The following is a 27,711-nucleotide window of genomic DNA, read 5'->3' as shown; positions in this document are numbered from 1 at the left end:
AACCAGTTAAGCCTGGAAACACACTTGAGAAATTTGACTCCAAGATTCATGATTTTCCTCGAAGTGCTACTTAGGCCAAAGGTAACTTTAGGAGGTCAAAGGATTCCCTAAGGATTCTCTACACACCAAGCATCACTAGCTCCCTCTATGACTGTGCTTCTGCCCACTGAATATGTTGTTGTTAGGTGCCGTGGAGCCAGTTCCGACTCAGGGACCCTACATGCAACAGAAACAAACACTGCCTGTGTCTGAACCATCCTCACAATCTTAATTATGCTTGAGCCCATTTTTGCACCCACTGTGTCAGGCCATCCCACTGAGGGTCTTCCTCTTTTGTGCTGACCATCTACTTTACCAAGCATCATGTCCTTTTCCAGGGACTAATCCCTCCTGATAACATATCCAAAGCATTTGAGATAAAGTTTTGCCATCAGGCTTCTACAGAGCTTCCTGGCAGTACCTCTTCAAGGCAAATTTGTTTGTTATTTTGACAGTCCATGGTACATTCAATATTCTTTGCCAACATCATAAGTCAAATATGTCAATTCTTCGGTCTTCCTTGTTCATTGTGCAGCTTTTGAATGCATATGAGGCAATTGAAAACACCATGGCTTGAGTCAGGTGCACCTTAGTCCTCCATGTGACATCTCTGTCTTTTAACAGTTTAAAGAGAACTTTTGCAGCGGATTTGCCCAATGCCATAAGATATTTGATTTCTTGATTGTTATTTCCATGGGTGTTGATTGTGGATTCAAGTAAAATAAAATCCTTGACAACTTCAATATTTTCTCAGTTTATCATTTTGTTGCTTATTGGTCCAGTCGTGAAGATTTTGGTTTTCTTTATGTTGAAGTGCTGTCCATACTGAAGGCTATAGTCTTTGATCTTCATAACTTTGTGTTTCAAGTCCTCTTCACTTGCGACGGAGCAAAATTGCATCATTTTTCTTCTGCATAACACAGGTTGTTAAAGAGTTTTCTCCTATCCTGATACTGCATTCTTCTTCATATAGATCAACTTCTTGGATTATTTGCTCAGCATACAGATTGAATAAGTATGGTGAAAGGATACCACCCTGACGCACACATTTCCTGACTTTAAACAACACAGTATCCCCTTCCTCTGTTCAAACGACTGCCTCTTGATCTATGTACAGATTCCTAATGAGCACAATTAAGTGTTCTGCAATACCGGTTCTTTGTGGTGTTATCCATAAACTGTTATGACCCACACAGTCGAATGTCTATGCATAGTCCCTAAAACAAAGGTTAACTTGCACTCTCTACTTTCAGCCAAGATCCATTTGACATTCAGCAATGATATCCCTCATTCCACGTCCTTTTCTGAATTTGGCTTGAACTTCTGACAGTTCCCTTTGGATGCACCGCTGCAACTGTTTTTTAATGATCCTCAGCAAAAATTTTACTTATGTGTGATAAAAATGATATTATTCCATTATATCAAGCACTCTGTTTCATCACCTTTCTTTGGAATGGGCACAAATATGCATCTCTTCCACTCGGTTCACCAGGAAGCTGTCTTCCAAATTTCTTGACAGAGATGATTGGACACCTCCAGTGCTGCATCTGTTTCTTGAAACATCTCAGTTGGAAAGGAAAATAGAGGAATTAAACGGGCAATATAGATTGGAAGCAGAGCCAGAAAGCTCTGAATGTCAGACTCAACATAATTAGTCTTGAGGTCAGTAGAAAATGAAAACATACTGTAGAAATTTTCAGTAAGGGGAAAAAAATGTTTATTTCAATATTTTGCAAAGTAAATTCTGACAACAGTAAAAAAAAATGAAGTGAACAAATAGAAATGAAAGCATGATTGAATAATATGAACATTTAATAGTTCTTTTCAGAAATACTTATTAATAGATAATAATAGTTTAGAAAATAAAATACTGCAATCTCTGAGGTGAAGAGCAAGATTGGCTAATTTAATTATTAAGCCAGGGGTGGTAGAAATTCAAACAGAACAAAGCCTAACTGGACAGGCCTGCCCCCACTCTTGAACTATACCCAAGAGAGAGCTTAATTTCAGTGAATCAGTTATATGTAAAGTCTTCTTACTTTGAGAAACTTTTAATAGATATGTAGATATATGTGTGTGTAATATTCAGTTATTCAACAAATATTGACTTCAGAAGAGTCATTAGATCAAAACATTAACTGCCTCATCTCTGAAAAGTAATGGTGAATAATATTATATTCAACATATCTTAAAGCTACGTATTTCAATAACCTATTATATGAAGTGGAGCCCTGGTGGTACAGTGGTTAAAGGGCTTGGCCACTAACCGAAAGTTCGGTGGTTGGAACCTAGCACCCCGATCCACAGGAGAAAGACACGGTAGTCTGCTTCTGTGAAGATGTACAGTCTAAGAAACCATACGGGAGAGTACTACTTTCCTTTTGGGTTTCTATGAGTGGGAATCAACTCAGCAGCAGTGGGCTTGGTTTTCTGGGTTTGGATGATATAAAAAATGTATCTTGGGTGGGGGGGGGTTTTACCAACAAAATTGCATCTTTAGGAAATAAATTAGAATTTTTAGTTTACAATACTCTGTAATTACAGTCATGCAATGAAAAATTGGATTTTTTTTTTCCCCTAAGTGCTTTCAAGTAGGAATCAAGAATTTGCTAATCTGTTCTCTTCAACAGAAGAATCATTCCAGGGTCATTTCTTCGGTAAATACTAATTATACAAAGGCAGGGGCAATTATACCTTAAAACTCATAACGGCGTTCATGACAAAATCAAAGAGGCATGTATAGAAAGTGTCAATTAAAGAATTTCTTACCCTCAAGAAGGTAGCAGCCTGCCCCATGTGTGCAGAATAGATACTGTGATTCCCTGGAACACAATTCTGTGTTTTCTATTCTCTGTGTGATATCAAAATTAATTTTTATTATTATAGTTATTGTTAAGAAGCCCTGGTGGCACAGTGTTGAAAGAGTTTGGCTGATAACCAAAAGAATGAACAAATCTGTCTTGGAAGAAGTACAGCCAGAATGCTCCTTAGAAGTAAAGGTAGCGAGACTTCATCTCACATACTTTGGGCATGTTATCAGAAGGTATTAGTCCCTGGAGAAGGACATCATGCATGATAAATTAGAGTGTCAGTGAAAAAGAGGAAGACCCCCAACTAGATGGATTGACACAGTGGCTACAACAATGGGCTCAGTCATGACCATGACTGTGAGAATGGCATGGAACCAGGCAGTGTTTCTGTCTGTTGTACATAGTGTCACTATGAGTAAGAACAGACCTGACAGCAGCTGACAACATATATATGTACACATATGGAGAGAAAGAAATGGCTCATGTGGTTGTAGAGGCTAATAAGTTCCAAATCCCTGGGTCAGGCTGTAGGCTTCTCCTGACCCATGTAGCTTCAGGGGTTGGTGAACCCAAGATTGGCAGGTAAGCTGGCGGAACTCTGACTCAGAGTCTATGAAGGCTGAAGAATACCAAGATTGCCAGGCAAACAGCTAGCTCAATTTCCAAGAACCAGAGGTCAGGTGAACAGGAGATAGCTGTAGTATCCACAGCAAAGAAAAGCCCTGGAGCTTTCCTGGAAAGTCCACCCATATTGAATGCAGGTGCACCCCAAAAGAAACTCCCTTTCAACTGATTGGCCTCTCATAACAGATCTCATCATGGAGGTGATTACACTATCCAGATCTCATTATGGAGGTAATTATGTCATTACATAGCTGCCAAACTACATCATAATTGCCAAACCATGAGCATCACGGCTCAGCCAAGTTAATACATAATCTTAACCATCACTATTTGCACCAAATCTTTACAGGGATTGACTGAAACGGAATGATGAACGTCAATGTGTTTTCATAATCGCTAGACAATGCAGGGGAAGTACATAACTGAACAGCCCACCACCTACGCACAGCCTTTTGGTAGAAGTAAAAGACACTTAGAGCTTGAGTGTATAAACTATTTATGTCATGACAGGACTGCATTTTCTTCTTTCTTCTTACAAAGAGACCTTTCCTATATAATCAGTGTACAGGGTGATAGTGGTCAACCTGCAGGCTAAAGTTGGCTGGAAAAGCAAACTCTTCCTCCCTCCAGCTGGGCATCTATCCAACTAAAACAGGGAATAACAGAGAATTAGAGAGATTCCCTTTCCATCCATAACAAAGAAACAAGTGGGTCCAAGAGCAAGAGTGAATCTGGTGTCACTGGATGGGTATGCTGCTGTTTGTTCTAAATGTAGAGATTATAGTAGATGGCTACAAATGGAACTGACTTACGATGACCTCTCAAGATACAGAAAAGTAGTCAAAATAAAGGCATCATTGCTGTATAACGATAAACGGTGTTGATAATTTAGACTTAGTGTAAATATTTGTTTTCTGAATTTTGACTTATACCTAAGAGAATTAAAGTCTGTGATGCTTATGGCTGATAAAGACTCAGATAGTTTTCCTCAATGATTGACAAATTCAGCATCCTCTGAATACTCCAGGGACCTCAGGTGGCACAGTGGTTAAGCATTTGGCTGCTAACCCAAAACGTTGGCAGTTTGAATCTACCAGCTGCTCCTTAGAAACCCTATGGGTTGGTTCTACTCTGGAACTGCCAATCGACCGGATGGCAATGGGCTTATTTATTTATTTTTTAATTCTACTTCTTTGGCCTGAAGAGCATCAGTAGGCTATGGTAGGTCTATTATTTAATTTGACTTCATCTCTAAAATGTTGGAGGTCAGAAGACTATGCATATTGCTAAAACATGTGAAGGGTTTTGTAAGTCAAACATGTCTTGTATACTTGCCAGTTTTTATACCGTATATTCCAGGTGTGTTTGCTACAGAAGGAAGTTACAGATTGCGGAGATGGGGCTTAGTAGACCACATGTAACATGTTGTTGTTGTTAGGTGCTGTCGAGTCGGTTCCGACTCATAGCGACCCTATGAACAACAGAACGAAACACTCCCTGGTCCTGAGCCATCCTTACAATCATTGTTATGCTTGAGCTCATTGTTGCAGCCACGGTGTCAATCCACCTCGTTGAGGGTCTTCCTCTTTTCCACTGACCCCGTACTCTGCCAAGCATGATGTCCTTCTCCAGGGACTGATCCCTGCTGACAACATGTCCAAAGTATGTAAGACACAGTCTCGCCATGCTTGCTTCTAAGGAGCATTCTGGTTGTACTTCTTCTAAGACAGATTTGTTCGTTCTTTTGGCAGTCCATGGTATATTCAATATTCTTCACCAACACCACAATTCAAAGGCATCATTTCTTCTTCGGTCTTTCTTATTCACTCTCCAGATTTCACATGTATATGATGCAATTGAAAATACCATGGCTTGGGTCAGGCACACCTTAGTCTTCAAGGTGACATCTTTGCTCAATACTTTGAAGAGGTTCTTTGCAGCAGATTTACCCAATGGGATGTGTCTCTTGATTTCTTGACTGCTGCTTCCATGGCTGTTGAATGTGGATCCAAGCAAAATGAAATCCTTGACAACTTCAATCCTCTCTCTGTTTATCATAATGTTGCTCATTGGTCCAGTTCCGAGGATTTTTGTTTTCTTTATGTTGAGGTGTAATCCAAACTGAAGGCTATGGTCTTTGATCCCCATTAGCAAGTGTTTCAAAACCTGCATTATGGATTTCAATCTAAGTACAATACTAGTCACCAGTGTGATGTAGATTTTTACTAAGACACACATCTTCGGTCTACATTTGCAAAGGAAAAAAAAAAAAAAAGATCCTACGAAACAGAAATTTATAGCCTCAGCTTACCAGGCACAATTTTGGTTAGTAAATGTCATCTTTGAACAATTTTTTTTTTTTTTAAATTGTGCTTTAGGTGAAAGATTACAAATCAAGTCAGTCAGTCTCTCATACAAAAAGCCATACACGCCCCACTGTGTTCTCCCAGCTGCTCTCCCCTTAATGGGACAGCTCATTCTTCCTCTCCACCCTCTATTCCCCTTATCCATTCAACCAGCTCCTGTCCTTTTCTTCCTTCTCATCTCACCACCAGACAGGAGTTGCCCACATAGTCTCGTACATCTACTTTAGCCACGAAGTTCACTCCTCACCAGTATCATTGCCTATTTTATAGTCCAGGCCAGTCCCTGTCTGTACAGTTGTTTTCAGGAATGGTTCCACTCTTGGGCTATCAAAGGGTCCAGGGAACTTGACCATCAGGGTCCCTCGGGTCTCAGTCAGACTGTTAAGCCTGGTCTTTTTACAAGAATTTAAGATCTGCATCTCACTGTTCTACTGCTCCATCAGGAACTCTCTGTTGTGTTGCCTGTCAGGGCAATGGTTGGTGGTAGCTGGGCACCATCTAGTTCTTTGGGTCTCAGGCTGATGGAGTGTCTGGTTTATGTGGCCCTTTCTGTCTCTTGGGCTCATATTTACCTTGTGTCTTTGGTGTTCTTCATTCTCTTTTGCTCCAGGTGGGTTGAGACCAATTTATTTGCATAATTATTAATACTGTCTTCATGCTCAAAAGTTAATCAACCTTTCTGTGCTTCAGTATCTTCATTCATAAAAGAGGATAATGCATATAGATAAACACTTGAGGACTAAAGCCTTAGAGTGCTTCAAACATTATTTGATGTACAAAGCCAAAATAGCCCATCCTACTACAGTGGAGTCAATTTCAACTCAGAGTAACCCTATACGGTTTCCATGGCTAAGAACTTCTATGAAAGCAAGCTGCCACATCTTTCTATCTTGGAGCCAGTGGTGGTTTTGAACCACCAAGTTATTGGTTATCAGGTGATGTCTTTCATCACTGTACCATCAGGGTAAGTGCTATCCAAGTGTTTATAAAATATGTATTAAGTTCAATTTAGACAAATTTGTTTAAAAATACAGTTTTGTATTTGTAAGGGTATATCCTAACACAACATGGTGTTTTGCACATGGTTAAATGAATGAATGATTTAAATGTATAGCATACTAAATGTAATCATTTTATGCACAAATAAGGTACAAATTAATATCTGGGTAAGTGTAGGCAAATTACCTCTCTGTGCCTCAGCACCATTATTTTTTTTAATGGCATGATATACTAAGTTAAGTCACACGAAATTGCTACTTGATTCAATCTATTACTGTCTTCCACTTTGGGCTGGGAGAAGCTTAAATGAACTAATAAATGTAACAAATTTACAGTTGTATGTGGCACATAGTAAGTGTTCAATAAAATATTCTTCACAACTACAAAGAGCAACAGTAGCAAATACAATGAACTATTTCTCTAAACCTTAAATAAATTGAAAAAGATTAAAATTATGGCTTCAAATATTTCAGAAATTATATTCATTTTGGAAGCTGTTGTCATGAGGACCTTCTAGAACAATGTCTGCCAGACCGTAATTTCTGGTCAATAACCTAATGAATGAGAATATTACTACACAAGGACGCTAATGAGAGCATCATAATAAGAAAAAGAAAATTTTAATTGCTCCTTTTTCCCAATAATTCATCTCTGGTGGACAGAAATCTTGAGGGACCTTCTGTCTGTATGTGTTTGATGAGACCTCTTATATATCCAAACGCTAGATAAAAACATGCCACTTTGGCAACTGTCTCAGGTGGCACTACAAGGGAGCTACACTAGGGAATCATGACATTTGATTCATAATATTGACATGAGCAACTCAGAAACTGAGATCTTCATTCTGAGCCCTCAGCAAAAGAGAATCAAAAAAAAAAAATTTTTTTTTTTTTTTTTTTTTTTAAAGAGAACCAAGGGGTCTCTATTTTCAACTGCCACCACTGACATTACTAAGAGCTATTTCCTTCAGAGGGGACTTGGTCTAAAGTATACAGAGCACCCTGGCTAAGCATTCCACACAGAGAAAAGGTGAGTATCTGAATCCCATGTCTTGTAAAAAAAAAAAAAAAAATAGAAGCTTTTAATCTTCCTGAAGTCTTACCCTCCTTACAACAATATAGGAATTTTCTAAAGCTACCTGTCAAATGGTTACTCTTTTTTTCCTGTAATGCATTCAAAGACAGAAAACTATGTTTTTTCATATTTCAGCATATCCTAATTTCAAATATGTTTATCATTAGCAAGATTCCAATGTGGTAGTATATGTTTTGCAGAAGAGTTGAGAAGAATGCAAATATGGCATGGAAAATACTTTGTTGTTGTCTTTCTTGTTGGGTGCCGTTGAGTCGATTTTAAACTCATATCGATTCCACACGATAGAGCAGAAGTATCCCATAGGGCATTCTAGGCTTTAGTCTTTACAAAAGCAGATTGTCAGGTCTTTCTTCTGCAGAGCCACTGGGTGGGTTTCAACTGCACAACTTCCATTTAGCAGTGAAGTACTTAACTATTTTACCGCCAGGGCTCAGGTCATTCAATATTCCAAGTTACCAGAACAGTTCTTTGGATGTTCAGAGACTGGTCAGTACTAAGACCAACACATAAAACAGAAACAAAAAAGAATTAATCTCATCTGATGTTTATTTGCATGATCTATAAACTGGGACAACAGAGTCTTTAACTTCCAATGTAGAGCAGGTACAGGGAGGGAGAATTGGAGATACCTGAATAATAAGACTTGCATCTATTTCTCACTGCATAAATAACCACCTATGTCTAATTTCTTCTTCTCTTCCTTCATAAAATTCCCAGAGGGAAATGGCAGCAAGAAATCACTCCACAGTGACTGAGTTTATCCTCATTGGGTTAACTGAAAAGCCAGAACTACATCTGCCCCTCTTTCTTTTCTTCCTAGGAACCTGTGTGGTCACAGTGGTGGGGAACCTGGGCATGATCACACTGATTGGGGTCAGTTCTCACCTGCACACCCCCATGTACTATCTCCTCAGCAGTTTGTCCTTCACTGATCTTTGCTATTCCACTGTCATTACCCCCCAAATGCTGGTGAACTTTATGACAGAGAAGAACACCATCTCCTATCCTGAATGCATGACTCAGCTCTACTTCTTTGCTTTTTTTTGTTATATCAGAATGTCATATGTTGGCTGTGATGGCATATGATCGCTATGTTGCCATATGTAAGCCATTGCTTTACAATGTCACGATGTCGGGTCAGGTCTGCTCCTGGTTGGTAGTTGAGGTATATATAATGGGTTCGATTGGCGCCACAGCTCACACAGTTTGCAAGCTAAGGGTGGTTTTCTGCAAGGATAATATAATCAACCCTTATTTCTGTGATATTTTTCCACTACTGGAGCTCTCATGTTCCAGCACTTATACCAATGAAGTGGTAATTTTGAGCTTCAGTGCATTTAATGTTGTAGCACCAACCTTGAGCATCCTTGGCTCCTGTGTCTCCCTCATTGCCAGTATCCTGAGTATCCGCTCCACTGAAGGCAGGTCCAAAGCCATCAGCACATGCAGCTCCCACATTTTGGCTCTTACAATCTTCTATGGTTCTGTAGCATTCATATACTTGCAGCCATCAAACATCGGCTCCATGGACAAAGGGAAAGTGTCTTCTGTGTTTTACTCCATTATTGTGCCAAGGCTGAACCCTATGATCTACAGCCTGAGGAATAAGGATGTCAAAGTTGCTCTAAATAAAATCACTGAGAAAAGATCATTTTGCAGTAGCAAATATTTAGAATTCTTGAAGAAGATCCAGTAAGGAGGGAGTTCAGAGACAGCAACATATATTCATAAACAGTGAGATTATTGCCATCACTTGATTTTTTGGAAGAAAGGTCTAAGGATACACTAGATAGTGTCATGTGCAGGGCTGTCACATGCAGGGCAGCATCAATTGTAGGAAGTCTCAGAGGTCACCAGTAGTAATCCACATTGCCTCTAATCATTTTTAAACATCTTCAAAGGCCTTCGTGTGGCGAGATTATCATTTATATACATGATTTTGGCACTTTGTTAGATAAGATTTACCTATCATAATACATAGAATGATCTGTGTGGTCTGTGTCCTTTGATCTTAATACTTCATGTATTATCCCTTGTTTACCAATAAGTGTACAAACAAACTCATCTGGAAAAAAAAGATCTGTAAAATAAATAATTTTCAATCTCTTGAAATCCATGTGTGCATAATTTTTATAGTATTACTCCTGGCATTGAATGAAGACATCCAGTGAAAAGCTTTTTTTTTCACACAGATGGGTGATAAATTGAAATAACTTTATAAAAATTGTATATGTTTCAGAGGATTTATTTATATTTATATAGTAAAACTTTTTAAAGAAATTATAAAAAATAATTTTTTGTTAGATGATACAAATCTTTGAATGACATGAAAATCAGTCTGAACCTCATTTATAGACCATGGAGTATATTGATGATTTTTAAGAGTTTAATATCAGTAAAATCATTGTGAATCTCTGTATTACTATGTGTGTTAATGAAAAAAGACCAAAAAGAAAGTGAAGCTAAGGAAGTAAATTATGGCCATCATTATGGGAATGAACATGTTGAGCAAATGAAAGATATTTTAGAGAGAAACTCAATAAAAAAACCACACCGAACCCACTGCCCTCGAGTCGATTCCGACTCATAGTGACCCTATAGGACAGAGTAGAACTGCCCCATAGAGTTTCCAAGGAGTGCCTGGCAGATTTGAACTGCTGACCTCTTGGTTAGCAGCCATAGCACTTAAACACTACACCACCAGGGTTTCCAGAAACTCAATAAGCTGTGACTAAAACAACAACACAACATTTATTAAGTTTTATTAAGTTCTGGTCAACAGCCAATAACGGTACTAAGCACTTTCCAGGTTTAATTTAAGTGTGTTTCACACCACTACCTAGAGATAAATATTAACATTTTTTTTTTTTTTAGAGGCTTGGAGATTAAAAATTGCCCAAGGCCACACAGCAATTTTGTGGTTGAGCAGAGATTTGAATGCAGGACTGCGTAACAATAGCCTATTGCCGTCGAGTTGATTCCTACTCATAGGAATCCTACAGTACAGAGTAGAACCGCCCCATAGAGTTTCCAAGAAGCAGATGATGGATTTGAATTGCCCACTCTTTGGTTAGCAGCCTAGCAGTTAATCACTGTGTATATAACGGTCCAATTAAATTTATAAAATCATGAAATGCTGGACTTGAAAGAGGTATTAAAGATGACATATCCAGTGTTTTCTGCAGTGCTTTTGTCCTTGAACAATACAAGTGCTAAGTGGTTATGCAGGCTATGCTTAAACAGCACTAATTGTGAGTACTTGGCTGCATACTAAGGCAGCTGATTTTATTCCTGGTTATGTCTGACTGCTAGAATGTTCTTACTTCTTGTGAAAAAAAATATGTCTCTTCATGGTTTCCAGCAGTTTATTTTACCTTAATCTCTTGAAGATACACAAAAAAAGTGCAAAAAAATTTAAAAAAGCCATCGTTGTTGAGTGGATTCAGGCTGCTAGCCACCCTATAGGACAGAGTAGAAGTGCCCCCATAGGGCTTCCAAGGCTGTCATCCGTACAGAGCTGACTGCCACATCCAAAAGTCTGGACACAACAACGTCAGGAATGGAAGTGGGGCAGTGTTGTGACAACTAGAAATGGATCAAGCAAGTCTGGCATAAATCGGAACAAATACCTACTACTTGGCTTGCTAAGTCATTTGGTAGGCAAGTCAGAGTTACAGTAGTAATGATGTTATACTCATATTTGTTTATTCAATAGAAATCCACAAGGACATTAATTATGTAAAAAATCGATTAAGTAAGAAATTGAAATAATGTATCAGGATACAGAAAATATACATACATTTAAAATCATATTAAGGGAAATATATGATTCACAATTAACTGAACTCACTTATTATGGAAAAATTAACATTAAACTGAAAGGACATTTAAGAGTTTTTTTGTAGTAGTGGAAAAAAGGGTAATTTTTGTTCCTTTTTTATACTTTTTAAAAAATAGAAAATAATTATATTTTCTCTAAAATGTACCTCGTGATTAAATTGGAACTTTAGTCTGTTCAAGATTGTAAAACTAATTCATGAAACTTAAAGATAGAGAAATCATAAGAAAGCAAAAAGATCTCATAATCCCACAGATTATTCATGACAAGCTTCAGTGTCCTATTAATGATCTTTGTTTTATAAATGTGAATGTGCAGACCGTTTTTTTATGTTTTTGTTTTAACATTGAGAACTGACTCCAGGACATAGGTCAGAGAAGCTTGCCCAGGACGAATGGATGAGGAAAGAGTAGGTCAGAGGAACTGAATTATCAGGGGCCTCCCAGAAAGTAGGGGTCTGATAAAGCACTGGGCAGCTGGCATAGGCTTAAAGGTCAACCAAAAGTTTTCTACACACACATTTAAAAATTTCTAATAAAACATTTGTCTTGAAAGTAATCAGTGACTCAGGAAAGCAGACATAAATTACAGCCACATTTAATTGGGCTGTTTGCTACATGGTCTTGGATACTGGGGCATTTTTGTCCTCAGACTGTAGAACAGGGAAGTTAGCATGAGGATCACTGCCGTGGAAAACACAGGCTATCTTCTCCTGAGATTACAGGTTGGGATTCTGACAAAAATACAGGAGGATGCTTGAACCATCCAAACAAACAACTGCAAGTTGAGAGACAAAGATTTTGAGGGCTGGGCTCACTATCAGTTGAGCAAATTCAAAGAGGAAATTAAGACGGAAAAAAAAAAAAAAATGTGTTACAGCATATTGAAGAAATTTGAGAGTTTTTTTTTTTTTATTAGCTAATCACTATCAGTATATTGGAACTCTAGATCTCATAGATGACATCATTTTAGACTGAAAACAATTTTTAAAAAACTGGACAAAATGTATAAGTTAACTGTTTGTAGGCCATGGACGAGTATTACAAAACTATGATTACTGAGTAGAGAAAAACTCATCATCTAAGCCTCACAACCATGTTTGCTCTCTGCTAGGAGACAATTTCCTGACTGCAAAGCGGCAAACTGGTGTTCAAAGTATGGCAGTCCCACCTATCTGAAGAGCAAGACCTCACTGACATAGACGTATCTATTATGAAACCCTCTTATCAGGTGCATATGCATTTGTGTTTTCATGTATTACTGATGAGTTGACCATTTTGCCATCGAAAAATATTCTTCTTTGCCCGTGGTAGATTTCTTTTTCTGATATCTAGTTTCACTGATATTGATATAGCTATTTTAGCTTTGTTTTTACATGGTATTTTTTTCCATCTTTTTTACTTGTTAACCTCAGTAACTTTACATTTAAAATGTCTGTGTGTGTGCATGTGTGTATGTATGTGGTTTCTGGTTGGTTATTTTATTTTTTTAGAACACATGTACTTCTATTTTTTTTTTCTCCCCGACATTCTCTGCTTTTGAATTGGAGTTTTTAGATTATATTTAAAGTAATTTTGATACGATTACGTTTAAACTTACCATATTGCTACTTGTTTTCTATTGGTAACAAAAATCTTTGTTTTTTTTTTTTTTTTGTATTCTGTTTTCTCTCTCCTATTGGCTTGTGAGGAGCCACAGTGGTGCAGAGGTTACAAATTCGGCTTCTAATCAAAAGGTTGGCAGTTTGAATCCACCAGCCATGCCTTCAAAACCCTGTGGGACAGTTCTACTCTGTCTTATAGGGTTGCTACGAGTTAGAATTGACTCCATTGCAAAGAGTTTGGTTTTGGTTTTATTGGCTTATCAAAGAGTCCTGGTGACCTGGAGACGAAAATGGTTAAAGGATCTGCTTCTGAACTGCTAAACTCATCCAGCAGCTTCACAAGAGAAAGATCTGGTGATATGCTTCTGTAAAGATTACAGTCAAGAAAACCTTTGGGGCTGTTTTATTCTGCCACATGGGATTGATAGGAGTTGAGATCAGCTTGACGGCATCTAACAACAACATTAAAAACATTGACTTATCAGTTATGCCTTTGTTTTTATTTTTGATGACTGATAAAGGTTTTACAACTTTAGTTTATTATAGTCTATTTTCAAGTAATATCACACCATGTCATGTATAATGTAGGAAATTTAGAGTATACTTCCACTTATCTCCTCCCTTGATCTGTACTACAGTTGTTAACCATTTTACTTCGACTTAAGTTACAATATTTATAATACATTGTTATTATTATTCAATAGTATTAACCTTTCAAAGACCTTTTAAGTTGATAAAAATGCCTTTTATATGTCCCTATAAATTTGCTATTCTTTTTTATATTGTGTAGACAGAAATTTCCATTCTGTTTGTTTGTGTGAGAAAGTGAGAAGACGTCCTTTAATATTTCTTGAAGTTCGTGCCTAATAGAGGCAATTATTACTTTTTTATTCATGTAGAAATATTTTTATTTTCCAAAAATCACTTTTTAAGTATATTGACAGTTTGCATAAAATTTTAGGTTGATTATTATTTTGTGTAGTACTTCAAAAATGTTTTCCCACTGACTGCTCTGACAGCAGTCACAATAGGGGGCCCCAATCAGAGCTGGGGAAAAATGCAGCACACAACTCACACACACACACACACACACACACACACACAAATGACTAAACTTACTGGTCTGACAGAGACTGGAGAAACTCTGAGAGTCTGACCACCAGACACCCTTATAGCTCAGTAACGAAGTCACTCCTGAGGTTCACTCTTCAGCCAAAGATTAGACAGGCCTGTAAAACAAAACAAGACTAAATGGGCAAACACCCCAGGGGCATGGACAAGAAGGCAGGAGGGAACAAAAAAGCTGGTAATGGGGAACCCAAGTTCGAGAAGGGGAGAGGGTTGACATGTTGTGGGGTTGGCAACCAATACCACCAAACAAGATGTATATTAAATGTTTAATAAGAATCTAATTTGCTCTGTAAACCATCTAAAATACAAAAAAAAAAATTACTTTTTCTCATTTTGTTCTGACTTTTATCTTTTAAGAAAAAGATATCAAATTGTTGATCCTTTAAAAATAATAGCCATTTCTTTGCCACATTTATAATTTTCTTTTTGCCTTTAGTTTTTTAGTAGCTCCCCTCTGATATGCTTAAGTGTGGTTTTTCTTTTCATCATTCTTGGGATTTACACTGGTTTGTGAAGAGGATTTGAAGCACTTACTGCTGAAGATCAGACTACAGCCTTCAGTACAGATTTCACCTCAATATAAGGAAGACAAAAATCCTCACAAGTGGACCAACAAACAGCATCATGATAAACAGAGAAAATACTGAATTTGTCAAGGATTTCATTTCACTTTGGATCCACAATGAATGCCCAGGGAAGCAGCAATTAAGAAATCAGATGACTTATTCCATTGGCAAATTTGCTACAAAAGACCTCTTTAAAGTGTTAAAAAGCAAAGGGGTCGGGTAGAGGACTAAGGTGTGCCTGTACCAAGGCAAGGTATTTTTCAGAGCCTCATATGCATTCCAAAGCTGGATAATGAATAAGGAAGAGCAAAGAAGAATTGATGCCTTTGAATTATGCTGTTGGTGAAGAATATTAAATATACAATAGACTGCCAGAATAACAAACAAAGCTGTCTTCAGACCTAGAGTCAGCAGTGTCCTGCTTTAAACATAATATGTGAATCATGGGCTAAGGTAGCAACAGAATATTTGAATTTAGGATTCTCCTGGAGAATCCAAGATATATTGCTATATTATTTTGGGAATTAAAATGTAGTTTGGGTTGACTTGTGGAAAAGTCCAGTATGAGAGAGAAATTTTGTTGTTGTCATTGTTAGGTGCTCTCGAGTCTGTTCCCACTCACAGAGACCCTATGTACAACAGAACAAAACACTGCCTGGTCCTGTGCCATTCTCAAAATCTTTGTTATGCTTGAGTCCACTGTTGCAACCAGTGTGTCAATTCATTTCACCAAGGGTCTTCCTCTTTTTCTCTGACACTCTATTCCACCAAGCAGGATGTCCTTCTCCAGGGACTCATCCCTCCTGATAACATGTTGAAAGTACGCAAAGTCTTGCCATCACCGCGTCTAAGGAGCATTGTGGCTGTACTTATAAATTTATTCATTCTTCTGGCAGTTTGTGGTATATTAAATGTTCTTGGCCAACACCATAATTCAAAGGCATCGATTCTTCTTCGATCTTCTTTATTCTTTGTTCATCAATAGAAGGATTCAGGAAAACAATACAAGAAAAACAATGACAGAATAATCACGCTGCTAGAAACCATACAGAAACAGAAAATAGAAATTCAAAAGAGTAACAATCAAATTTTAGAATTAGAGAATTCCGTAGAAGGTTGTAAGAACAGAATATAGACAAGGGAAGACAGAATTAGTGAGATTTAAGATAAATCTCTTGACACCAATTTGTCTGAGGAAAAATATAAAAAAAAAAAAAAAAAAGTGAAGAAAGCCTAAGGATTATGTGGGATACTATCAAGAGGAAAAACCACTGAGTAATCTGAGTACCAGAACAGGGGAGAGTAACAGAAAACACAGAGAGAATTGTTGAAGATTTGCTGGCAGAAAACATCCCTAATATCATGAAAGACAAGAAAATACCTATCCGAGAGGCTTAACGAACACCATACAGCTTAGACCCCAAAAGAAAATCACCAAACTTTCTAAAACCAAAGAAAAAGAAAGAATCTTGAGAGTGGCTAGGGATAAACAAAAAGTCACCTACAAAGGAGAAGCAATAAGACAAAACTCTGACTGCACAGTAGAAACCACGCAGGCAAGAAGGCAATGGGATGACATATAGAAAGCCTTGGAGGAAAAAGAAATGCCAGCTAAGAATTATATAGTCAGTAAAATTGTCTCTCAAATATAATGATTGCATTAAGTAATTTCCAGATAAACAGAAATTAAGAGAATTTGAAAAGACCATGCCAAAATTACAAGACATATTAAAGGGAACCCTCCAGTTAGAGAAGTAACATCAGAAAAAAATCCAAGACTAGAACACAGGACAGATCAGCCAGTTATCAACCCAGACAGAGGATTCACAATAAAAATCAAAGCTAAAAGACTGAAAATAGGGAACCAGAGGCATCAATATGTAAACAATGACAATGTCAAATCTAAAAAGAGGGAATAAGCAGTGTAATCATAGAACTTCAATATGTGAGAAAGTTAAGGTGATATTAGGAAATAAAAGACTGGTTTAAACTTAGAAAAGTAAACGTAAAATTCAAGGTAAACTAAAGGAAGCTACCAAATCTACCCATCAAAATAAAAAGGAGGAAAAACATAGAGGCGGGACCAAGATGGCAGAATAAACAGACACTTGTGGTGAGACCTCTTACAAGAAAGACCTGGAAAAACAAGTGAAACATGTATATTTATGACAACATAGAAGCCCTGAACATCAAAGGAAAAGTTAGAAAATGAATTAAGCAGCAGGGGGAGGAAGAGATGGTTCAGAAGCAGAGAGGAGTTACTGCACCTGAATTGCTGGGAGCCCTCAGGCTCCATTCCCAGGAGCGGCTGAGGTGGGCTGATACTAGATTTTGGCTGCAGTTTCCGCAGTGAGAAGCAGCCAGCCACACAGCCTACTCACACGTCTGGAACCAGAGAAGAACAGCACTCTTGGCAAAGGCTGAGTACTTGCATGTATTTTACCCTGTACCCTGCCCCCAAGCCAACTTCAGGGACTGTTGATTTCCCTGGGCCTGAGATAGGCCCTGGTGAGCACCGAGAGCTATCCTTCCAACCCTGGAGATGGAATAAATTCTCAGCTGGGGAAAAATAAAGTGCCAGCTCCACTAACTGGGGGAGCTCAGGACAGAAGCAGCTCTTGTCCAGGCATATATGGTCCATGGACTTCAGTACCTTTCCCCTCTTCATGGACCTGTGTGGGCCTATTTTAGGAGAGTAGGCCCCTGTTGGCAGACTACAATTGTTTCAGCTGTGCAGTGGAGAGATTGGTATTTGATGTTTGACATCACTTTGCCTATTAAACAGAGTCCTCACCTACTCACATCAGGGGCCTAAGGGCTGGTGGCTCCACACAGGCCACACAGCCACCCATGACAGGGGTCCAAGGATAACTGGTACCTCCCAGTCCTTACAACCAAAACGTTGGGTGCCCACAGTCTGCCTGCAGAACCCACCCACCTGTACGCTATAGGGAAGAAGGACACACTTTCCTCAGAGACACGGGGAATCATGCTCAGTCCCCAGCTTTATTCAGAGCATGAACCCCTGCTGCAACCAGATACCGGTACCTTCACCAATCACCCCTGCCCCTCTAAGACTGTAGGACAGAGTCCGTACCGCACATTTTATGACCAGCTACCTGGACACCTAAGCTGAATCCATACAAGAAAAGTGAACGGACTCCTAGACTGACATACCTGATAACAGCTCTAGCCATCTGGAGACAGAACATCAGAGCTTTAAAAGTGAAAATAATCAAGCTAGCTCACTCAAGCAACGCATTGGGGTATACCAATACAAAATAAAGCAAAGCAAGAAGCTACGACACAGTAAGCAAACATAAAATAAACTAATAAAATAACTTAGAGATGGCTCGAAGACAACAGTCAATATCAAATCACGTAAAAAAACAGCCCATGATCATTTCAACAAGCTCTCAAAACAATGAATCAGGAAATTTTCCAGATGAAAGGAACTTCCTGGAATTACCGGAGACAGAATACAGAAGATTAATATACAGAACACTTCAAGATATCAGGAAGGAAATCAGGCAATATGCAGAACAAGCCAAGGAACTCAAAGCTAAACCAGTTGAAGAAATTAAAAAGGTTATTCAGAAACATAATGAAAAATTTAATAAGCTGGAAAAATCCATAGACACACAGCAATCAGAAACGCAAATTAGCAATAAAATTACATAATTAGACAATTCCATAGGAAGCCAGAGGAGCAGAATTGGCCAAGTGGAAGGCAGTATTTCTGAAATTGAAGATAAAGCACTTGGCACTAACATATATGAAGAAAAATCAGATAAAAGAGTTTAAAAAAAAGAAGAAAACTTAAGAATCTTGTGGGACTCTATCAAGAAAATAACCTATGAGTGATTGGAGTACAAGAACAGGAAACAGAAAATACAGACAGAATTGTTGAAGATTTGTTGAGAGAAAAATTTCCTGATATCATGGAGGATGGGAAGATATTTTTCAAAGATGCTCATCGAACTCAACATAAGGCAGGTTGTAAAGGAAAGTCACCAAGACATATTATAGTCAAACTTGCCAAAAGAAAAGCTAAAGAGAGAATTTTAAGAACAGCTAGGGATAAACGAAAAATCGCCTACAAAGGAGAGTAAATAAGAATAAGCTCTGACTACTCAACAGAAACCATGTAGGCAAGAAAGCAATGGGATGACTTATATAAAGCATTGAAGGAAAAAAAACTGCCAACCAAGAATCATATATCCAGCAAAACTGTCTCTCAAATATGAAGGTGAAATTAGGACATTTCCAGATAAAAAGATTACCCAAACCCAGTAAAAGAAGATTAGGGGATTCATAAAAACCAAACCAAAACTACAAGGAATACTTCTTTGTTTTGAAAATCAATATCAGGTATGAACCCAAGACTAGGACATTGGACAGAGCAATCAGATGTCAACCCAGATGGGGAAATCACAAAAATAAATCAAGATAAGAAAAAAAAAATGCTCAAAACTGGGAAATAGCAATGTTATTATGTAAAAGAAGACAACATTAAAACAATAAAGAGGGACTAAGAAATGAAGTTGTAGATCTTTCATATGGAGAGGAAGACAAGGTGATATAAAGAAACAACAGTTGGGTTTAAGTTTAGAAAAAATGGGAGTAAATATTAAGGTAACCACAAAGGAGACAAACTATTCTACATATCAAAATAAAATAGAAGACAAAAACTAGAGACTCGGCAGAAACAAAATCAATAACAAATATGAGGAGAAGACAATATATAAACTACTTAGCACTAAAAATTAAGTGGGAAAGAGAAAGTGTCAACAACACACAAAAAAAGACATCAAAATGACGGCACAAAGTTCATACCTATCTAAAATTACGCTAAATATAAAGGGACTAAATGCACCAATAAAGAGACAGAGAATGGCAGAACGGGTAAAAAAAACAAGATCCATCTATATGCTGCCTAAAAGAGACATGCCATAGGCTTAGAGACAGAAAGAAACTAAAACTCAAAGGATGGAAAAAAATATATCAAGTAAACAACAATCAAAAAAGAGCAGGAGTGGCAATATTAATTTCTGACAAAATAGACTTTAAAGTTAAATCCATCAGAAAGGATAAGGAAGGACACTGTATAATGATTAAAGGGACAATAAACCAAGAAGATATAGCCATATTAAATATTTATGCACCAATGACAGGGCTGCAAGATACATAAAACAAACTCTATCAGCATTGAAAAGTGAGATAGACAGCTCCACAATAATGGTAGGAGACTTCAACACACCACTTTCAGTGATGGACAGGACATCCACAAAGAACCTCAATAAAGACACAGAAGATCTAAATGCCACAATAAACCAACCTAACCTCATAGACATATACAGAACACTCCACCCAACAGCAACCAACTATACTTTCTTTTCTAGTGCACATGGAACATTCTCCAGAATAGACCACATATTAGGTCATAAAGCAAGCCTTAGCAGAATCTAAAACAATGAAATATTACAAAGCATCTTCTCTGACCATAAGGCAATAAAAGTGGAAATAACAGAAAAAGCAGGGAAAAGAAATGAAACACTTGGAAAATGAACAATACCCTGCTCAAAAAAGAATGGATTAGAGAAGACATTAAGGATGGGATAAAGAAATTCATAGAATCCAATGAGAATGAAAACACTTACTATCAGAACATTTGGGACATGGCAAAAGCAGTGCTCAGAGGTCAATTTATACCAATAAATGCACATATCCAAAAAGAAGGGCCGAAATCAAAGAATTATCCCTACCACATGAATAAAAAAAAAAAAAAAAGAGAGAGCAACAAAAGAAATCCTCAGGCACTAGAAGAAAACAAATAATAAAAAATAGAGCAGAACTAAATGAAATGAAAACAGAAAAGCAATTGAAAGAATTAACAAGGCCAAAAGCTGGTTCTATGAAATAATCAACAAAATTGATAAACCATTGGCCAAACTGACAAAAGAAAAACAGGAGAGAAAGCAAAGAACTCAAATAAGAAATGAGATGGGCAATATGACAACAGAGCCAACCGAAAGAAAAAGTATGGCATCAGATTACTATGAAAAATTGTACTCTAACAAATTTGAAAACCTAGAAGAAATGGATGATTTCCTAGAAACACACTACCTACCTAAACTAACACAGAGGTAGAACAACTAAATAGGCCCATACCAAAAGAAGAGATTGAAAAGCTAATCAAAAAACTCCCAACAAAAAAAAAGCCCTGGCCCAGATGGCTTCACTGCAGAGTTCTACAAAACTTTCAGAGAAGAGTTAACACTACTACTGCTAATGGTATTTCAGAGCATAGAAAAGGACGGAATACTCGCAAACTCATTCTATGAAGCCAGCATATCCCTGAAACCAAGGCCAGGAAAAGACACCACAAAAAAAGAAAATTACAGACCTAATATCCCTCATGAACTTAAATGCAAAAATCCTCAAAAAAATTCTAGCCAATAGAATTCAACAACATACCAAAAAAAAAAAAAAATTCACCACGACCAAGTGAGATTCATACCAGGTATGCAGGGATGGCTCAACATTAGGAAAACAATTAATGTAATCCATCACAGAATTAAAAGACAAGAATCACATGATTTTATCAATTGATGCAGAAAAGGCATTTGGAAAGGCTCAACACACATTCCTGATAAAAACTCTCAGCAAAATAGGAACAGAAGGAAATTTCCTCAACATATTAAAGGGCATTTTTACGAAGGCAACAACTAACATCATCCTAAATGGAGAGAGCCTGAAAGCACTCCCCTTGAGAATGGCAACAAGACAAGGATGCCCTTTATCACCGCTCTTATCCAATATTGTGCTGAAGGTCCTAGCCAGAGCAAATACGCTAGATAAAGAAATAAAGGGCATCCAGATTGGCAAGGAAGAAGTAAAATTATCTCTATTTGCAGATGACATGCTCTTATACACAGAAAACCCTAAGGAATCCTCAAGAAAACTACTGAAACTAATAGAAGAGTTCAGCTAGAGTATCGGCGATACAAAATAAAAATACAAAAATCAGTTGGATTCCTCCACACCAACAAAAAGAGCATCGAAGATGAAATCACCAAATCAATACCATTTACAGTAGCCCCAAAGAAGATAAAATACTTAGGAATAAATATTACCCGAGAGGTAAAAGTCTTATACAAAGAAAACTACAATATACTTCTGCAAGAAACCAAAAGAGACGTTCATAAGTGGAAAAACGTATTGTGCTCATGGATAGGAAGACTTAACATTATAAAAATATCCATTCTACCAAAAGCGATCTATACATTTAATGCACTTCCCATCCAAATTCCAATGACATTCTTTAATGAGATGCAGAAACAAATCACCAACTTCATATGGAAGGAAAAGAGGCCCCTGATAAGTAAAGCATTACTGAAAAAGAACAAAGTGGGAGGCCTTATATTACCGGATTTTAGAACCTACTATACAGCCACAGTAGTCAAAATGGCCTGGTACTGGTACAACAACAGGCACATAGACCAATGGAACAGAATTGAGAATTCAGATATAAATCATTCCACATATGAGCAACTGATATTTGACAAAGGCCCCAAAACAGTTAAATGGGGGAAAAGACAGTCTTTTAAACAAATGGTGCTGGCATAATTGGATATCCATCTGCAAAAAAATGAGACAAGACCCATACCTCACACCATGCAAAAAAAACGAGCTCAAAATGGATCAAAGTCCTAAATGTAAAATCTAAAACAATAAAGATGATGGAAGAAAAAATAGGGACAACGTTAAGAGCCCTAATACATGGCATAAAGAGTATACAAAACATTCCTTACAATGTAGAAGAAAAACTAGACAACTGGGAGCTCCTCGAAATCAAACACCTATGCTCATCAAAAGACTTCACCAAAAAAGTAAAAAGGTTACCTACAGACTGGGAAAAAGTTTTTAGCTATGACATTTCTGATCAACACTTGATGTCTAAAATCTACATGATACTGCAAAAACTCAACTACAGAAAGACAAACAACCAATTAAAAAATGGGCAAAAGATATGAACAGACACTTCACTAAAGAAGACATTCAGGTAGCTAACAGACACATGAGGAAATGCTCATGATTATTAGCCATTAGAGAAAAGCAAACCAAAACTACAATGAAATTTCATCTCACTCCAAGGCTGCCGCAAATCCAAAAAACACAAAATAATAAATGTTGGAGAGGCTGTGGAGGGATTGGTACATTTATACACTCCTGGTGGGAATGTAAAAAGGTACAACCACTTTGGAAACTGATTTGGTGATTCCTTAAAAAGCTAGAAATAGAACTACCATGGGATCCAGCAATCCCACTTCTTCGAATATACTCTAGAGAAATGAGAGCCTTTACACGAACAGATACATGCACACCCATGCTTATTACAGCGCTGTTTACAATAGCAAAAAGATGGAAGCAACCAGGGTGCCCATCGTCGGATGAATGGATAAATAAATTATGATACATTCAGAGAAGGGAATATTACCCATCGATACAGAACAGTGATGAATCTGTGAAACGTTCCATAACATGGAGGAATCTGGAAGGTATAATGATGAGTGAAATTAGTCAACTGCAAAAGGACAAATATTGTATAAGACCATTATTGTAAGAGCTCGAGAAATAGTTTAAACAGAGAAGAAAATATTGATTGATGGTTATGAGAGGGGGGCGGGAGGGAGGATGGGAGAGCGGCATGCACTAATTAGATGGTAGATGAGAGCTACTTTAGGTGACAGGAAGGACAACACACAATACAGGCGGGGTCAGCACAACTGGACTAAGCCAAAAGCAGAGAAGTACCCTGAATAAACTGAGTGCTTCGAAAGGCAGCAGAGCAGGGGCGGGGTTTGGGGACCATGGTTTCAGGGGACATCTAAGTCAATTGGCATAATAAAATCTATTAAGAAAACATCCTGCATCCTACTTTGGACTGTGGCCTCTGGGGTCTTAAACACAAGCGAGCCACCATCTAAGATGCATCAATTGGTTTCAACCCACTTCCATCAAACGAGAATGAAGAAGACCAAGGACATGAGGTAATTAGGACCCCGTGAGGCAGAAAAGGCCACATAAACCAGAGACTACATCATCCTTAGACCAGAAAAACTAGATGGTGCCAGGCTACAACCAATGAATGCCCTGGCAGGGAACCCAACAGAGAACCCCTGAGGCAGCAGGAGAACTGTGGGACGCAGACCCCAAACTGTCATGCAAAGACCAGACTTAATGGTCTGAGACTAGAAGGATCCCGGTGGTCATGGCCCCCAGACCTGTTGGCCCAGGACAGGAACCATTCCCAAAGCCAACTCTTCAGACATGGATTGAACTAGACAGTCGGTTGGAGAGGGATGCTGGTGAGGAGTGAGCTTCTTGGATCAGGTGGACACTTGAGACTATGTTGGCATGTCCTGCCTGGAGGGGAGAAGAGAGGGTAGAGGCAGTTAGAAGCTGGTGAAATGGACACCAATAGAGAGAGTGGAGGGAGGGAGTGGGATGTCTCATTAGGGGGAGAGCAATTGGGAGTCTATATAGCATGGTGTACATAAATTTTTGTGTGAGAGACTGATTGGATTTTTAAACTTTCACTTAAAGGACAACAAATTTTTTTTAAATATACATAAAATATAAATTTAATAAAAAGGTCCTCAGCGTATTTGTATTTCTTCAATTACTGCTTTATAGTTTGTGTTAGGGGCTTAAGACTTTTAACATTCTTTTTTTTCCTCTCAGTTTTTTCAAAGCATCTAGTTTAATGTAATGCACTTTATAGCTCTCAGAACTGCAGAGGGGCAAGGTTGCTGCAGCAAAAAGTGGGTTACAATAGGGTGTGGGTTTATTGCTGGAGATGGAAGACCAACAGTCTCAGAAAACAGCGAACTCTTGGGCACTGGCATTCGGGATGGGGGGGCGGATGGCATTCTGGAAGATAAGCGCCCGATGACCAGTGGCCCAGAAGCCTGGGTGGGCAGCAGAGTCTGGGGGGGAAGTAGGGCACCGGCCTGGGCGGCTGACAGAGTCATTTTCCCCCCAGGCAGATGCCCGCGGCAGGACACACCGGACCCCCGCCCTAGCCTTGGCGTGGACAAGAGTTGTGAGCGGCCTCGGCCCCCTGAGGCGCCCCTGGGCCGCCTCCTTGGGACCCACACCTACCTTGCCCCAGGCGGCCAGGCTGGCTCAGGGCCCCGGCCGCAGTGCCAGGCGCTGGCTGGGGACGCCCATCGGCACCTGGGCCGAGGGCTCATGGGAGCGCGACGCCGAGTCCCGGCCAGGCCGCCGCCCTCCAGCGGTCCCTTAGCACCTCGCTCCCCAGCGCCGGTGTCCAGCTGGGCCGGGAGGGGCGGGCGCGCGCGCCGCAGCGGCTGGCGGCGGGGGGCGGGGTGGGTGGGTGTGCTGCGGGAGCGCGCCCCCACGCCGCTGCCGCCTCAGTCTGCAGCTCCGCCTGCGCCCTCTGCTCCCGGCGTTGGGACCCAGTACGCAGGCCCGCCGAGCGGCCAATGAAGGCTGGAGGCCCGCGGTGTAGAGCCAGTCAGCCCCGGAGCCGCGTCCCGCACCCGGACATCCCGGTAAGCGGGAGCGAAGACAGCGGGACCAGGCGCGCACCCCAAGGGGTAGGGCTGCGGGCGGCCCTCCGGGGACTCTGAGGTGTTTGTATGGGGGCCGCCCCCAAGGTGCCTCTGTGTAGGAGAATGATCCTATGTGTCTGCTGCCCCTGGCCCCTCGAGGGAGTTCCTGAGGAGGGTTGGAGAGCCGCCCCCATGGAGCACCCCTGTGTGAACGGAGCCTCCCCAGGAATCTCTCTGTATTTGTCCCCCTGGGCTCCTCAGTGTAACTACGGACCCCCAAGGGCGGCCTCTGGACTTGCCTCTGTGGAAGAGAGTGCCCTGTTTTGAGGATATTCAATCTGCTCAATGGATAGGCTCATGTGTTGGGGTCTTAACACCTTTGGCCCTCAGGCATGTGAGTGAACTTGGAAGCAGACCCTGTAGCTCCAGTCAAGCTTTCAGATGACTGCTGCCCTGGCGGATGTCTGGACTGCAACCTCATGGAAGTCAGAAGCACCCTTCTAAGCCACTCCCAAGTTCCTGACCCACATAGTATTTTTTGTTTTAGACTACTAAGTTTTGGGGCAATTTCTTAAGCAGCATTAGGTAACTAATACAGCCTCCTCAGTAGCAGTGGCCTTCCTGGGGATTAAAGCAGTGAGAGGAAAAACCAAGCCCGGTCTGTTAGGTGAATATTAAGATGATACAGATCCTAAGAATACGATTTAATTCTAGACCAATCACAAATATTCTGCAAATAGTTCCAGCATGGAAGTGAAGGATGTCAGCAGGTTCTGTACATCTTCTCAAAAACACTATCTGAAAAGGAAATAAATGTGGAGAGAATAGCTCACCGCAGATCCATTTAAATATATTCATTTCAAAGCTGACCGATATCCTTACTGCCTGGATTTTTCAGCTTCTGATCTTCCACATATTCTCTGATGACATTCTTATTCTTCTACTTTGTCACATGTGACACTCTCCCCCTGCGAACATAAACGAGAGGACCTCCCTAGGCCCATTTCTTGCACTCTTCACATTTATTTTTTCCCGTATCTGCCCCTAAATGGATCTTATTTATGCAAAAAGTTTCCTATCTCTTTAGTTTCAAAATCTTTTATCTCCCAATCTCACATGTCTGTCTTCAAGCAGAGCTGCTTTCTTTCTGGTATCCCCATTTCCCAGATTGGTTTACTCTCATTTCTAATAGGAATATCATCAGCCACTCCACGCTTCGATCTCAATGGCCAAGTTCTGTCAGAAATTGCTCACAAGCTTTGGACCAAGGAACCAAGACCATCAGTGGAGACATGATCATCTTTCCCATTACAACGTTCTGCTTCATAACCTTCTCCCCTTCCCAGTAATCACCTCAGAGACCCAGATGTATTTACTAAGTGTGACCAACTTGCCAGGCACTATGCTAAAGAAATAAATGTTTTATGCTCTTGAGTTCATATACTGCCAGTTTTTGAGCCATAAGGGGCAAATTATAGCTTTGCGGTGCACTTATACGAGTTAACGTATATTATGGAGTCCCTGGGTGGCTCAAGGACCCTGGTTGCACAGTGGGTAAGGGCTCGACTGCTAACCAAAAGGTGGGCAGTTCAAATCAACCAGCTGCTTCTTGGAAGCCCTATGGGGCGGTTCTACTGTGTTCCATAGGGTCACTATGAGTCGGAATCAATGGCAGCGGGTTAGGTGGCTCAAATGGTTAAACACTCAGGTACTAACTGAAAGGTTGGTGGTTCAGATCCACCTAGGGGCACCTCGAAAGAGAGATCTGGCGATGTCCTCCTGCAAGGTCACAGTCTTTGAAAACACTACGGAGTACAGTTCTACCCTGAAACACATACGGTCACAGTAAGTGGGAATCCACTTGATGGCCACTGTTTTGTTTTTTTGGTTTTATGCCTTTTCAGAGGTGACACTGACACTTAGTTACTGTTTTTCCCTCTTCTGGCAGTCACATTCTTAGTCCCCCTGCCTTTACTCTATCAAATTAGTTTGTCCATAACCTTTGGGTAAACTGGCCACACTTGTAGCTTCATTTGATCTGAATCACCCAGATGTGCACT

The 27,711-nt window shown here is 39.5% G+C and overlaps 1 protein-coding gene and 1 long non-coding RNA gene across 2 annotated transcripts in view; one reads left to right on the top strand and one right to left on the bottom strand.

Moving 5' to 3' along the window:
* Positions 1–1,543: 1,543 nt before the first annotated feature.
* Positions 1,544–25,397, bottom strand: LOC126060691 (uncharacterized). The gene is made up of 3 exons (XR_007513638.1): positions 25,239–25,397; positions 14,494–14,603; positions 1,544–1,602 (listed from the first exon to the last, which is right to left on the bottom strand). It is a non-coding gene; the product is annotated as an uncharacterized LOC126060691 (long non-coding RNA).
* A 130-nt stretch (positions 25,398–25,527) lies between these two features.
* The window catches only part of LOC126060649 (putative olfactory receptor 8G2), a 306,855-nt gene continuing 304,671 nt past the window's right edge, over positions 25,528–27,711 (top strand). The window contains exon 1 of the mRNA XM_049856886.1: positions 25,528–25,651. The gene's annotated coding sequence lies outside the window, so the exon portion shown is untranslated. The remainder of the gene's footprint in view (positions 25,652–27,711) is intronic.

This window comes from Elephas maximus, chromosome 17 (genome assembly GCF_024166365.1).
Source record: "Elephas maximus indicus isolate mEleMax1 chromosome 17, mEleMax1 primary haplotype, whole genome shotgun sequence".
In the NCBI taxonomy this organism is placed as follows: domain Eukaryota; kingdom Metazoa; phylum Chordata; class Mammalia; order Proboscidea; family Elephantidae; genus Elephas; species Elephas maximus.
The sequence above is the reverse complement of the archived record's forward strand: the minus strand, read 5'-3'. Positions and strand labels throughout refer to the sequence as shown.